Below are 13,854 nucleotides of genomic sequence, written 5' to 3'. Positions count from 1 at the left end.
TGTTTTTAAGCTGCATTTTGATGGATTCTACCCACAAATGTCCTCATTTTTTCCCCCGCCCCGTCCTTTTTTTATATTCTTGTCTTTCTCATTTGTGCAATATTTCAAAAGTTGACATTGTTATTATTAAGAAAAGAAATACTGCTGTGCATTTATCTGTATCTACAATCAGAAAATTAGCCTTCTCCCCAACCCCCCCCCCACCCCCAAAATAGCCCATGATCTCTGAAGCCAACTTTTATGTGTTGCCCTCCAACATAAAGAAGTAACATTGAAGATGTGAAATGATGCATTGCGGGGCAAATTGAGACTATACAATAGGTCTATAAATAGGTCTACATGCAAGATTATGCTAATAACTACTGTTTTGTATGTGGTTGAAACCCATCTAAACAACCCACACACCCCCTGGATCCATGCCTGCCCCCACCCCCCCCCCCCCGCCCTCACCATACCCTCTAACCAAATGCTTCATGACCATTGTTTCCGCTCTCTTGTAGCTGGCTACTATATTTACTGAAATACCGAAACTCTGCTCATCTTTGATGTTTGTTTTTCTATCCAACAAATCTACACTGTCATAAATTCCTCAACTCACACCATAATGGGGAAGAGGTAAAGACTAGATCAGATCTCTGCTTTAAAATGACATCATGTCTTGAAAAATAAGTCGAAGATAGTTAGCAATGATCCAGCCAAAATAAGGCCCTGTTTAGTTAATCTTGTGTCAACGGTCTATGGCCAGGCATTATGAAATATATATATATTTATATATATCTATATATATATATATATTCAGGCATTGAGCAGTTCTTATGTTCCTTGCTTCTTCTCTTTCATGTTTTTATCTTATTTTTATTTTTAAACATATCTGCCTTAGAAAACACTTTTGAGTTGCATGCCCAAAAGGAAGAGGGCAAAAAGTGTTCTTATGTCATTAGCCTTGTATATCTGGTGAATGTTCTGAAGCTTAGTTATCAGTAGTTTTGCCAAAGTAGATGAATCTGACCATGTCCCAAGTTGATATATGATAGGATGTCTTGAGAAGGTCGCTCAAGAGTGGTAAAAAGACTGTTGGACTTGACTTTATTCATCATGGGATACACAGACCTTATTAATTATTCTAATAAAAGTATTTCAAACTACTACTCTTGACTTTTTTTCTGTTCTCCAAATAAAGAATTTGTCCAGAGTCTCTGAGATTCCACGTATTTGTTGCCTTATTTTTCTGTTTTCTGTACATAATGATGGTCCCCTTCATCGCCCCTTCTCCCACCCGCACCCATGGGGTCCCCTAAAGGGTTGAATAGATTGTAAAGCGCAATCCAATGAGCAATGTAAGTAAAAGCAATGTTATGAAAGCGAGGGTGAGATTTGAGGCCAACAAAAAAGACTAAACACATTTAGATATGTAGTGTAGGCACAAAATATGTAAGGTTATATGTAGGGCGATGAATGTTTGAATGGTTCCAATTTCCTTCTATAAAGTAATCATGACATTTCTACAGTAAATCAAGCTATTTCCAGAGCTATTTAATTCAGTTGTTCAATTAACTTTACTCTGACAGGGTTTACTCTCGTGTAGTTCCAATCAGTCGGTGCTGATCCAAATCCATCAGTATTGATCAAAATCCATCAGTATTGATCCATCCCATCACCATTGATCCAAATCGATCAGTATTGATCCATATCCATGAGTATTGATCCATCCCATCACCATTGATCCAAATCCATCAGTTTTGATCCATCCCATCACCATTGATCCAAATCGATCAGTATTGATCCATATCCATCAGTATTGATCCATCCCATCACCATTGATCCAAATCAATCAGTATTGATCCAAATCCATCAGTATTGATCCATCCCATCACCATTGATCCAAATCGATCAGTATTGATCCATATTCATCAGTATTGATCCAAATCCATCAGTTTTGATCCATCCGATCACCATTGATCAAAATCCATCAGTATTGATCCAATTCCATCACTGTTGATCCATCCCATCACCATTGATCCAAATCCATCAGTAATAACCAAATCCATCAGTATTGATCCAATTCCATCAGTATTGATCCAAATCCATCAGTATTGATCCATCCCATCACCATTGATCCATATCCATCAGTATTGATCCAATTCCATCAGTATTGATCCATCCAATCACCATTGATCCAAATTCATCAGTATTGATCCATATCCATCAGTATTGATCCAATTCCATCAGTATTGATCCATCCAATCACCATTGATCCAAATTCATCAGTATTGATCCATATCCATCAGTATTGATCCAATTCCATCAGTATTGATCCATCCAATCACCATTGATCCAAATTCATCAGTATTGATCCATATCCATCAGTATTGATCCAATTCCATCAGTATTGATCCATCCAATCACCATTGATCCAAATCCATCTGTACCAATCCAAGTCATCAGTAATGATCAATATCCATCAATATTGATCCACATCCATGAGTATTAATCCTATTCCATCACTATTGATCCAATTCCATCACTATTGATCTAATCCATAACCGTTGGTCTGAATCAATTGGTACTGATCCAAGTCCACCAGTTATGTTCATTATTGATCTAAATCCATAAGCATTGATCCAAGTCCAATAGTATTGATGCAGTTCCATCACTATTGATCCAACCCATCAAAATTTATCAAAATCAATAAGTATTCCATCACTATGATCCAATCCATCAGCATTGATCAAAATCCATCGGTACTATTTTAAAAGTCAATAGCCATCAATATTGATTCAAATCCATCAGCATCGATCCAATTCCATCACTAATTAGTCAATCCATCACTGTTGATCCGAATCCATCAGAATTGATTCAAATCTATCGGTAATGATCATAATTTCTCATCACAATTGATCAAAATCCATCAGTAGCCTATAAAACTAAAAGCATCAACATTGATCCAATCGCATCAGTCTTGATACAAATCCATCAGCATTCATCCAAATCCATCTATATTGATCCAAGACCTTAATATTAATCCAGATCTAGTGGTACTTGTCCAAATCCATCACCATTGATCCAAATCCGTCAGCGTCGGTCCAAATCCATCACCATTGGTCCAAATCCGTCAGCCTTGGTCCAAATCTCTCAGCGTTGGTCCATTCATTTCATTAATTTTAATCCAAATCTAGTGGTATTGGTCCAAATCTTTCTCCCTTGATCAAAATGCATTAGCATTGATCCAATTCCATCAGTACCGATCCAAGTCCATCAATATTGATCCAAATCCATGATTGATTTAAATCCATCAGTATTGATCTAAATCCATCAGTCTTGATCCAAATCCATCAGTCATGATCCAAATCCATTTAGGGTGTTAAACTGCTGAAATTTCCCAAAAGTAAGTAATGTATTATAATTTGAACATTTCAGCCTGGGGAAATGCTTGAACGATAGATGTGAGTGACCATTTTGCTCCCTTCTTTCTAGCATATTTGAAGGCAATAAGGATAAACTTTAGGAAGCACCACAAAGTGCAACTTTCGATGCCCAAGATGAAAGAATAAAATTGCTAGTTGTGAATGGTTTGTTATAACCATGTACCAGAACGGCGACTTTCCCTGACCCTACTCCACCCATTAACCCCACCCCGAGCCTACTCCACCCTCCCCGTTCCACCGGTACCCTTGACTGTATACAGATAGAGAGCGATATTCGTATAGCTTTACACAGTGAGCGTACTAACATGTATGAAGTCGCATAGACTAATGAGGTAGGCTTATGTTCCTTGATTGGTACCCACATGTAACATTTGGTGTATATAGGACCAGGGGTCATATCTGCAAAACTGTTTTATCATTTTCCCTTCCCCATTTCAGGACCCACCCTCTTCCCTCTCCTCTCACGTAAATCTTGGTAATATGATCAGCTTACATGCTCAAACTTGTGACGACGTGGTTACTTGTCTACGGGAATCAATAACTAAGAAATCAATACAAATATTTCTCGCGCCAGATTTTCCCAGTGACATGCCAGAAATCGTTGGATGATGATGATAATAATATGACCTACCGTAATATTTAAATAACATTGAATGGAGGTATTTAAAGAATGTATTCGTGCTTCATTTCTTGAAATATCAACTGCCCGTTTTAGGTTTTTGATGTCACTCAAATGTATTATCTCTTTCAATTTCATGAAATAGTGATCCTTACGCCCCCCCCCCCTCCCCCACCTCCTATATGATGGCAGAAAATCTTCGGTAGATACTCCTCTCCGCATTATTCAGAAAGTGGCAAGAGGGCAAGTTCCAGAGTATAATGTAAGACCGAAAGGACTTCTTGGAAAGAAAAGAAACAGCGAATTTGGAGATTGCAAAAAAAAAGAAGAAATTTAACGACAGCATCAGGGCCATTAGGAACAATATAGTTCGTTCCTCCTTCTTTTCAATGGTGGCACTTGAAAGCTTCGCTCATTTTAACTTTGATTCCTTCTGACAAAGTCGTTTTCCGTAAAATGTGATTTTTATGACAAAAACATATGAAAAACAAAAATTATTCAGTCAAAATTGCTGTGTCTCCTACTTTTCAGTTTTGTATTTCGCTATTTGGTTGAGCTGTCTGTCAAATCATCGTTTGCAGGTAAGAATGCCGTTGTTATTTCCATACCTATTGACAATCTTACAGGTGTGCAAGCCAATGGTTGAAGAAAGTAAACATCAAATATTTAAATTGATATCAAGAATTAGGTCATGATGTTATAGCGTCAACTTTCAAGCTTAATTATACAAAAAAAAAATTGGAATGGAAATCAATTCAAATGAAACTAGGAGGGAAAGAGAGGTTAATAAAATAAAACAATATTACATGTTTGCTTGTTTATCACTGCCGTGATTGGAATGTAAAAGTGCAGGACAAAAACACTACAGGATCTTACCAAGTCATATTCTGTGAGAATATAATATAAGCGACTAAAGACTTAAGGGGAAATTAATTGAAAACTGGACCATTATTAAATATTTGAGGAAATTCAATTGCTTTGCATCACGTATATATTCATTTAGACTTGCAATGAATCATATAGGGTTATTATGCAGTATAGATTATCTGTTCTCATGATACGGCTGAAAAATTCAGATGGGTTATACCGGCATCCATCCATCCAGCTTCCGTCCATTTGTCCGTCCTTCCGTCTTCAAGAATTTGGCGGGAACCGTTCTTTATAACTCATTATATCATCACAACATAATTTGAAATGAATATGCCCTGAAGCCAATAAGAAATGAAGCGGCAAGTCGAGAGCTTGGTCAGGGCCTTTAGAATATTAAAGTCACCCGCCCCCTTTAACAAGATTTCATTTTCCTTGAGTACATCATGAAAACGAGAATACATTATTCTTTACCATATTTCCTAGCCCCACTATTGGATCCCATGCCCCTGGGCTGAAGGCCCCGGGGCTTGAATACCCATCTGACACCCCTCGCCTCCCACTCTTCAAGCCTGACTGCCGATTCGGAAACTTTTCAGTGGAATTCCACACTGAAGAAGGTTTTAGATGAATTGAGATATCCATCGTTTCTACTTTTTCTCTCCATCTCACGGATTATTTCAGTTGACTCTTCGCTATTAAATATGATCCTATTTCATTCTAATGAGTTCCGGTATCACAAATAACGTTTGAATTATTAAATAATTTACTCATAAACCTAGCGTGGATGGTGTGTTGGTTAGCATCATGATTGATCTCAAGAGTAAAGGCAAAATATGCCACCAAAAACATAACTATCGTTGTTCGATAACAGGTGGCAAAAGCATATACAGTTGAAATGACGAACTTCCTTACTGGTTCGAACCTCTGGACATACAATCAGTTTGTTAGGGTGTCTGCATATAAAGCGGGAGGCCCGGGTTCGAGTCCCGGTGAAGGCTGGAAGTTGTTTTATTGTTGTGGATTTTCCAACGCATTACAATTTTCATTTTAGCTTAACTTTTACTAATTAGTTATCACAACTAAACATTCATCCCTTAAAGTATACTTATACACAGAGTAATGTGAGGAAAACTCACCTACAATATTTCAGTCGAAATCAAGTTTATAACGGCCGGAATGAAAAATAAAAAAAAGCTGTCCTTGATTTTGTTTTTTCGTTAACTTTTTTATTTTTTTACATTTTATAATAGTCTCATTGGTTTTGTGTTCAATTCGATTCCTCTTATTAGTTCATGAATTTGACCCATTATTTCGTCGTCTTTTTGGTTTTCTGTTGGACATGATTCAACACTTCAAGAACGCCGTAGTTTATGTTTCTGTGTTCTTCTTCTTCTTCGTTTTCGACAGAGCAAAACTAAAATGACCAAATTGAAAGTTTCAGAACGGATTAACACCCTTCTCAATAAAAGCAGTATGGATGAAAGACAAATGAAGTCGACTTTATAGCCTACATGTATTCTTTGGCTTTCTACGATTTCACTCACATACGAATGATGTATGACGCTGTTAATTTAATTCTTTGTAACTAAATAGTCTTACAAATAAACTAAACAAAAGCGTCTATAGATGACAACATTAATTTCCGGCTATTGAAGAGGATGTCGAGCGACCTCTTACCTTTCATCTAGATTACTTGCACAAATAAATCATCGCGTAAAGAGCTAACTGGTGAACGCCTCTTGTGGATACCCCTCCACCCCCCCCCTCGAACACCCCCCCCCCCGCGCTTTCTTGCTTCCTTCTTGCTTTTCGAGCGGAAGTTAGTGTAATTTAGGTAATACTATAGACCGAGGCTGTCTCGTGCACAAATTTAGCCAGGAGATTCAACACTTTAGATTATGAATAACATACTGGAGAAAAAGAGTTAAAAACTGTCTTAACAAACTAAAATGACAAGCACACAAGTGATTGATGAAAAATGATCTTCAAATAATAATGGAGAAATAACAATAAATCAGTCACCCCCTATATACCCTTAATCCTACTCGATGGCCATAATATTTTAAAAGGATAAATTTAGAGCAACAATGTTTGTTTTTCACTGATGAAAATGGAACACTTTCTATAAGCATGCTGGTGACATTTTGCATACAATTCCTATATGGCGTTCCACAGATATTCATAGTTGTCACAGAGGCTATCATAGTGAACGCAGAGAGATATGATGTCATTTAGTCGCACATTTGCTGCAAATTGTTTTACATTATATTTAGTTGATCTTTTGGACCTTCGATTGGATAGGGTTTCCAACTTTACCTATCAAGGGGGGGGGGGGGGGGGGTGGAGTTAACAGTAAACTAATGACTGTAAGTGTATTCATATTATATGATGTCACATCTATTTGCTTCAAGTTCACTTCCGCTACAAAACGTGTTTCTTCAAATGTTGTTATCTTTTTTTCGCGGTAAATTGGAAATGAATGTAAAATGTGACCAGTCTACTGATAACATGGTCCTCTTTTTATCTTTCAACTGTAAATTTTCCTCTTCTTATCTAGGTTGTCCTGAGGTAGAGTGCTATGAATCGTTGAGTGGTATCGATAGAAAGCTAGCAAAACGCTGTCATAGAATTATGGTCATGCTTAAAATATTTTATCAACAATATACAGTTTCGCTACTTATACATTCATCATCACTAACGTATGGGAGCATTCCATGCACACTATTCATTATTTAAAGACGTATATCTTTACTAAGAAACTTAAAGATGAATTGCTCTCAATTTTCTTTATTTTTTTGTTTTAACTATACCACATAATTCACAGCAGTGCGAGAATTTGAATATCTTTCTGACGAAATTAGCAGATCTCAAAACTCCAGCTCTCCCCCCCCCCTCCCCAATCGCCCGCACCCTCTCCACCTCTTCAGCACCACCAACTTAAAACTCGTCACCGATTTCAATTATTTTGTATAATTTTAATGTATGACCGTAAACGCTAGTAGCGTGGGGGGGGGGGATGATGGTAGGAGGCGTTCACTATTACCCACAGGATCGGATCAAGATGCAGGGGCGTCGCTAAAGTTCGACAAATTGGCAGGATGTTGACATTTTCCCGACAAAAATCTGTCCCGACAAATCGTTTCGAATTTCCGATCATCCATACTTCTGGTTGGAGAGTCAGGAAAGCTGACACTACACTATAAATGAACGAACAGTCAAGTTATCCATATTTGCTTCATAATTCTTCGAAATTTCGATTATACCAATACAAAAAATCAAAAGAAATTTGGAAGTAAGAAGTCAAAAATTTCGACAGAAAAAATGGCGGATTTATTAGTAAAACGTCACATTTTCGACCCCCCCCCCCCCCTTGTACACTCCTTCCCCATTGTGACACCCTTGTCAAGATGTATTTGCAGCACTCGCAGATATATCATAGTTAACACCTTCCAGATATATCTGTTCGGGTGATCCCCACTCCCACCAATCCCCCCTCCTTCCTGTTCCCCTCTCCCACATTTACAAAACCATTCAAGCTATATAAAGTATTTAAAGTATTTTACACGTAAACAAACTTTAAGAATATCGCATAGCTTATAACACGTGGTAGCGCAGACATAAGGTAGGTAATCAGTAAATCTGTGTTTATTTATCGTTTGTTTTGCTTATTAAATAAACCATGATGACGCAAAGTCACAAAGTGAAGATAAAAATAAAGCACCGAACTGAAAAGAAGGTAAGATATCAAACAAATTAAGGGTAAAGTATCCATCTTGTTGCGTTTGTAAGTTTCGCTTGGACTTGTCGGATGTCTCCATGACGATGCCTTTTTCAAAGGTCTGAGGACCAATCGCTTCCAGATTATTCTGCAGAGACATTTGGTGAATCTATAGATAGCCATAGGTAATCAGTCTGGCACGAAGTAATTCATGCTCCGTAAAAGACGTTTATGTAAAGACTATTGCTTTTCAGCGACACTTAATGAAATTTATATCACAGCGCCTCCATATAAGCATTCTGGCGATTACCGCGGCCTTGATCGTGTATGCGATTAAATCTTATGACGTCACATCATCGTCATGATACGTCACAATGACGTAAGTGTCGTGTTGGGGAGAGCCAAATCATCTTCAAGGGTAACTTTTCTTCACATCTCGCCTTATAATGGCATCGTTGAACATTAAAAGTGCGCATGCTCAGCGGAAAGGTTGACTTAAGAACTTGGATGTCATGCTCGATCAGCTCATTAGAGGAATATCAGCTGTATAAGATGTATTTATAAGAGGCATATGCAAATAAAAGAAAATGTAGACAGACGTTTAAAAAAGATATTAAAAGAAAAAAGTGGTGATTTATTCTGACGCTTTCAGAGGTTTTGTGCTTTGTGACAAAAAGTTTAACCGTTGTATTGTCACAAACCATTCCCATCGACGTTTTAAAAAAAACTCTCTTTCAGATGTAATCTATTCTAAATAACAAGAGCATGAAAAAGGTGGGTGAGGGAGGGGGGTCTAAAACATCTGGAGGTGCCGATTGTCACTGCGAATGTTGAACCGTCAGTTTCAGCTAACACGCAAACAAGCAAACTATGTATATAACGGTATGCATATAGCCTATAATCTGTCTAAGTAGGATCTACATAAGCTTGCAGTATATATTATTTATATAACTGAGCTTTTTTAAACCTTCCGAAATAATTCGATAATGAGCATGGATGAAATATGTATATATAGGTGTATACGACAACATGAAGATATGCACTCAGCTGCATGTATACCATAATATATCTATCGATTAACTTTTACCTTCGTATTCATTATATCATGCATTATTCATAAATATCTCCGCAGGATTTTGTTAACATCAATCGCGCTAGGATGATATGCAAATGAACACTTTCAATTTGATTTTGATCCACATGTCTTGAACCCAAATGGAAAAGGTCGATGCGATGTGAAGGGGAGAAGAAGAGGGAGGGAGAGGAAGGGAAGGAAGGGAAGGAGAGGATGGAAGAGAGGGTTGGGTGAGGCTTAGGATAGGCAAGAAAACTATAGCAGCGCTGAAGGGTTTACGTTAATATATCACACCTAACCAAGCTGGAATTGATTTTTGCAGTACAAAGGTCTGTATTTATACGTATATATACATATATATATATATATATATATATATATATATATATATATATATATATATATATATATATATATATATATATATATATATATATATATATATATATATATATATATATATATATATATATATATATATATATATATATATATATATATATATATATATATATATATATATATAGGACACAAAATATTGTTGTTTTGTTGTTTGATGTTTGATATCTTCAGAAAGCGTCCTTTTTCCCTTTTCTTCCAGATGAAAGATAAATAGTTATGGAAGGTGTACAGCTATTTATAGTATACATGCTTTATCTGTTTTGTACACAAGAAACGGAAGGAAAGTTTTTCGGTAGTCCATTTTACCAACAGTCGGGATACTTCTCCCCTTCACAGTGTATATGTATATATAACATTGTAGTAAGTTATTCATTGACAAGCTGTCACTTAAAACAGCTTTGTGAGTTAAGTCGTAGTTTTGTCGCCAAAACGTATGAGTATATCTTAAACACGATTGCAAATAACCAAACCAAGAAATTATTATAGGTATTCTTCCCACCAAATGAATGTAATTGAGTAAGTAATTAAGGAATTTCTCAACATTTTTGCGGCCTGACACTTTTCACAGTAAGAAGCAAATTTAAAAAAGGAAATTGAAAATGAAAATGAAACTTAACTGACAAATTAATGAATTACTATATTCTGGCCTTTTACTATGGTCTAGGATGGCAAAATTGATCATTTTCAACTCAAAACGCTGCCTTTAAGATGATAAATTTGATATCAAAGCAATATTTGGGGAAAAAAGATGACCTACATATATTTAAGTTAAATGCTATTTCAGGAATATCAGACGAATCGTCTTGATAGTAGAATAAATCACATATCGTGTTATCCTTTATATTTATTTCGCTATACCGACATGCTTGATGTATAATACTTTGATTCGATTACTATGATTAATTGATCGATTGATATCAAACAATATGATCGATAATAAACCCATATCGATATTCATACAATTTGTAATCTCATGATAGGCCCATATATACTTCACTGTTTAATTCATAGCCTAACCATGTCGCTATATGGTGAAAGAAAAGTCGAATAATTTATCAGAAGGTAAATGTACTATATTTCAATAAAGCAATAATCAATTCATCCGCTTGTTGTTTCTACGCGGCTTTTCCAACATATATAGGTCTAGCTGTTCAAATTAACAATCAAAAGTATACACAAATCCATCTCATGTCATCTCCGCTTACAGATAACCACGTCATATATATCAGCTCGATGCAGTCAAGGTATACAGAACTTTTACGTAAATATATGTGTCATTTCTATATAAAACCTTATGTTACAGAAAACAAATATGAGCCGTCATAATTATAAAGATCGTTAACATATAAACAGCGAATATCAAATCTCGCCGTCTGACGTCCGCGCGGCCGTTTTCACCTGCCCACGTATTTTTTCACTCATCTCTAAAATAATCAGCGTTCTATAGTATTCTGAATCAAGGACAATTTCATCATCTTCTTGTATCTTTCCACTGTATTATTTCTCTCCTCATCATCATCTTTTTTCTTCTTTTTTTTTCTTGGTTTTCTTTTTGGTTACACCTTCTTTTTCTTCTTCTTACGTACAAGAGAACAAGGGTCACTAGTATGCGCGGCGGCAATTGATGGCAGTGGTTGCTAGGCAACTCCCAAGATGGTGAGACTTTTTTTTTGGTAGTAGCAGAATCCATATTTCTTACGCGAAGGCGCGCATAGCGATCCATAAGCCTGCATTCGTTGCTCGGCTACCAACACGAAAGTCTCTCGGCTAAGGTTGAATAGCATATGTATAATTAGTAAGTATTTTAGGGTGAGAAAATCGCTGGTTAGTTCATTTAGATGTCGAGACAAGGTATATCTTTCGGAAGAAACCAGCACTTCTAAAGAAGATCTGTTTTTTTCTCTCTCAATTTTACATGCAAACTATTAGCGTCTTGCATGCTTATAATATGTACCGTATGTGTATATAAGAATGTCTTCATTACATGTATATCAATTATGATTATTCGATTTCAAGTTCTGCAGTCATAGAAAATTGAATGATTTAATCAGACGGTAATTTAATGGAATCATCTTCTACTGAAAGTAGGAGGGTTATATCAGTGTCGAGTTTAAGAATAAGGTAAGGACGACATTATACAGAGACGTAAAACACCTTTGATAGACAGCATCTCGTTTAACCCCAGAGAATCATGGACATAAAACAAGAACATGAAGAAAGAGCAAAAGAGGGACTCTGGGGGAAAATTCCCTTTAGAAATGTCTCCAAGAAAGATTTGATTTTATATGATGACCACTATATTTCTTTCACGATCGAACACAAACTATCTAGGACGGACAAAAGAGGTCGCGATAGTGAGACCCAGCGGCCTAATTAAGTAACAGCTTTCTTAAATTTCAGAGATTCACAGACATTCTTCTAAATAACGAGCGAAAGAGAGAGAGGTGGAGAGATGGGTATAGAGATAAAGAGAAGAAGAAGAAGAAGTAGAATATGGGAATACAGACTGATTTAGGTAAAAGGATACCTCTTAATTCATCAAATAGTGAGGACAAGGCCTGTCGCAGGGGGTAGTCAAAAGAGGACGGAAAATTTGCAATGTTAATAACAGCGTCAGCATCATCATGAATCCAAGTGCGGAGTATAAAGTCGTACTTCGTGTTGTCCATGCCGTATTAACATTAAGTGTGTTACCCTAGGGTTAATTGGTGCGTTCCAGATCCAGATGTTTACAGACAACTTCGGATTAGCAAGTTGTGTCACCCAGATTTGTGAAACGCGGCCTGAAGCACCCGCGTAGACGACAGGCAAAAACCTCGGAGACACTCAAAATATAAGCACGTCATTTTCGATCCATGCATGCACTTGGTGGGAGAAGTGGGGCGGTGCACGCGCGGACATGCATTTAGTTGTTGGCAATTATTTAAGTCACGTGACAGCCATAGAAGAAGTAGTAAAGTCCACAGAAGCAGTACAAGGGGCGCTGGTTGTTCTTGTTTTCGTTAAGTGCAAGAGCTTACGGTAAAGCAACACTTTTTAGTGCTTCTCAACAATTTGCTTCGAGTAGATGGATGGCTTCATTCTCGCCGAAGGGAATAAATCAAATTGGTAGCTAGCACTAACGAAGCTGAATCTCTGAGACTTATAGAAAGAGACAGTTACTAATGGAAGTGGTTTGTCATAAAACCGTATATAAACCTAGATCACGTGCGGTCTTAATGCGCCATACTATAAACCGAATGCCGCATTACTATATATGGACGGTATATTGTCATACCGTGAGAAAATTTACCACTTTTAATCATACTATATAGAAACATAGAAAAGCTATGAATATTTAATGAATAGAACTTGGGATTTACGTATGCTTCAAGGTGATTACATTCAAGGCAAACCCTACATGTCAATATAACAATAGTTTCGTTTCATAATTTACGACGTATAATGCGTATAATGCGATATACAATATAAGTCTATATTAAAAAACTGTGTTGACTAACACACGAGCAACTAGGGGATAATGGAGTATAGGACAGAGAAGGAACATTACAGGATGCTTAGCCTGGTGCTATATTTGAAACAATGTTGAAGAAATTTTGATTGTTTAGGTTGTATATCGCACATACATGTTGTATATTTATAAATTGTATGCAAAGGTATTTTTTTATAGAAATAATATCTCTGCCAGTGGGGAGAGGCTGATCCCCCATAACTTTATTCTGGAGTTATCCCCCCCCCCCCCCGT

This window comes from Apostichopus japonicus, chromosome 21 (genome assembly GCF_037975245.1).
Source record: "Apostichopus japonicus isolate 1M-3 chromosome 21, ASM3797524v1, whole genome shotgun sequence".
Classification (NCBI taxonomy): domain Eukaryota; kingdom Metazoa; phylum Echinodermata; class Holothuroidea; order Aspidochirotida; family Stichopodidae; genus Apostichopus; species Apostichopus japonicus.
Note: the sequence above shows the minus strand (reverse complement) of the source record.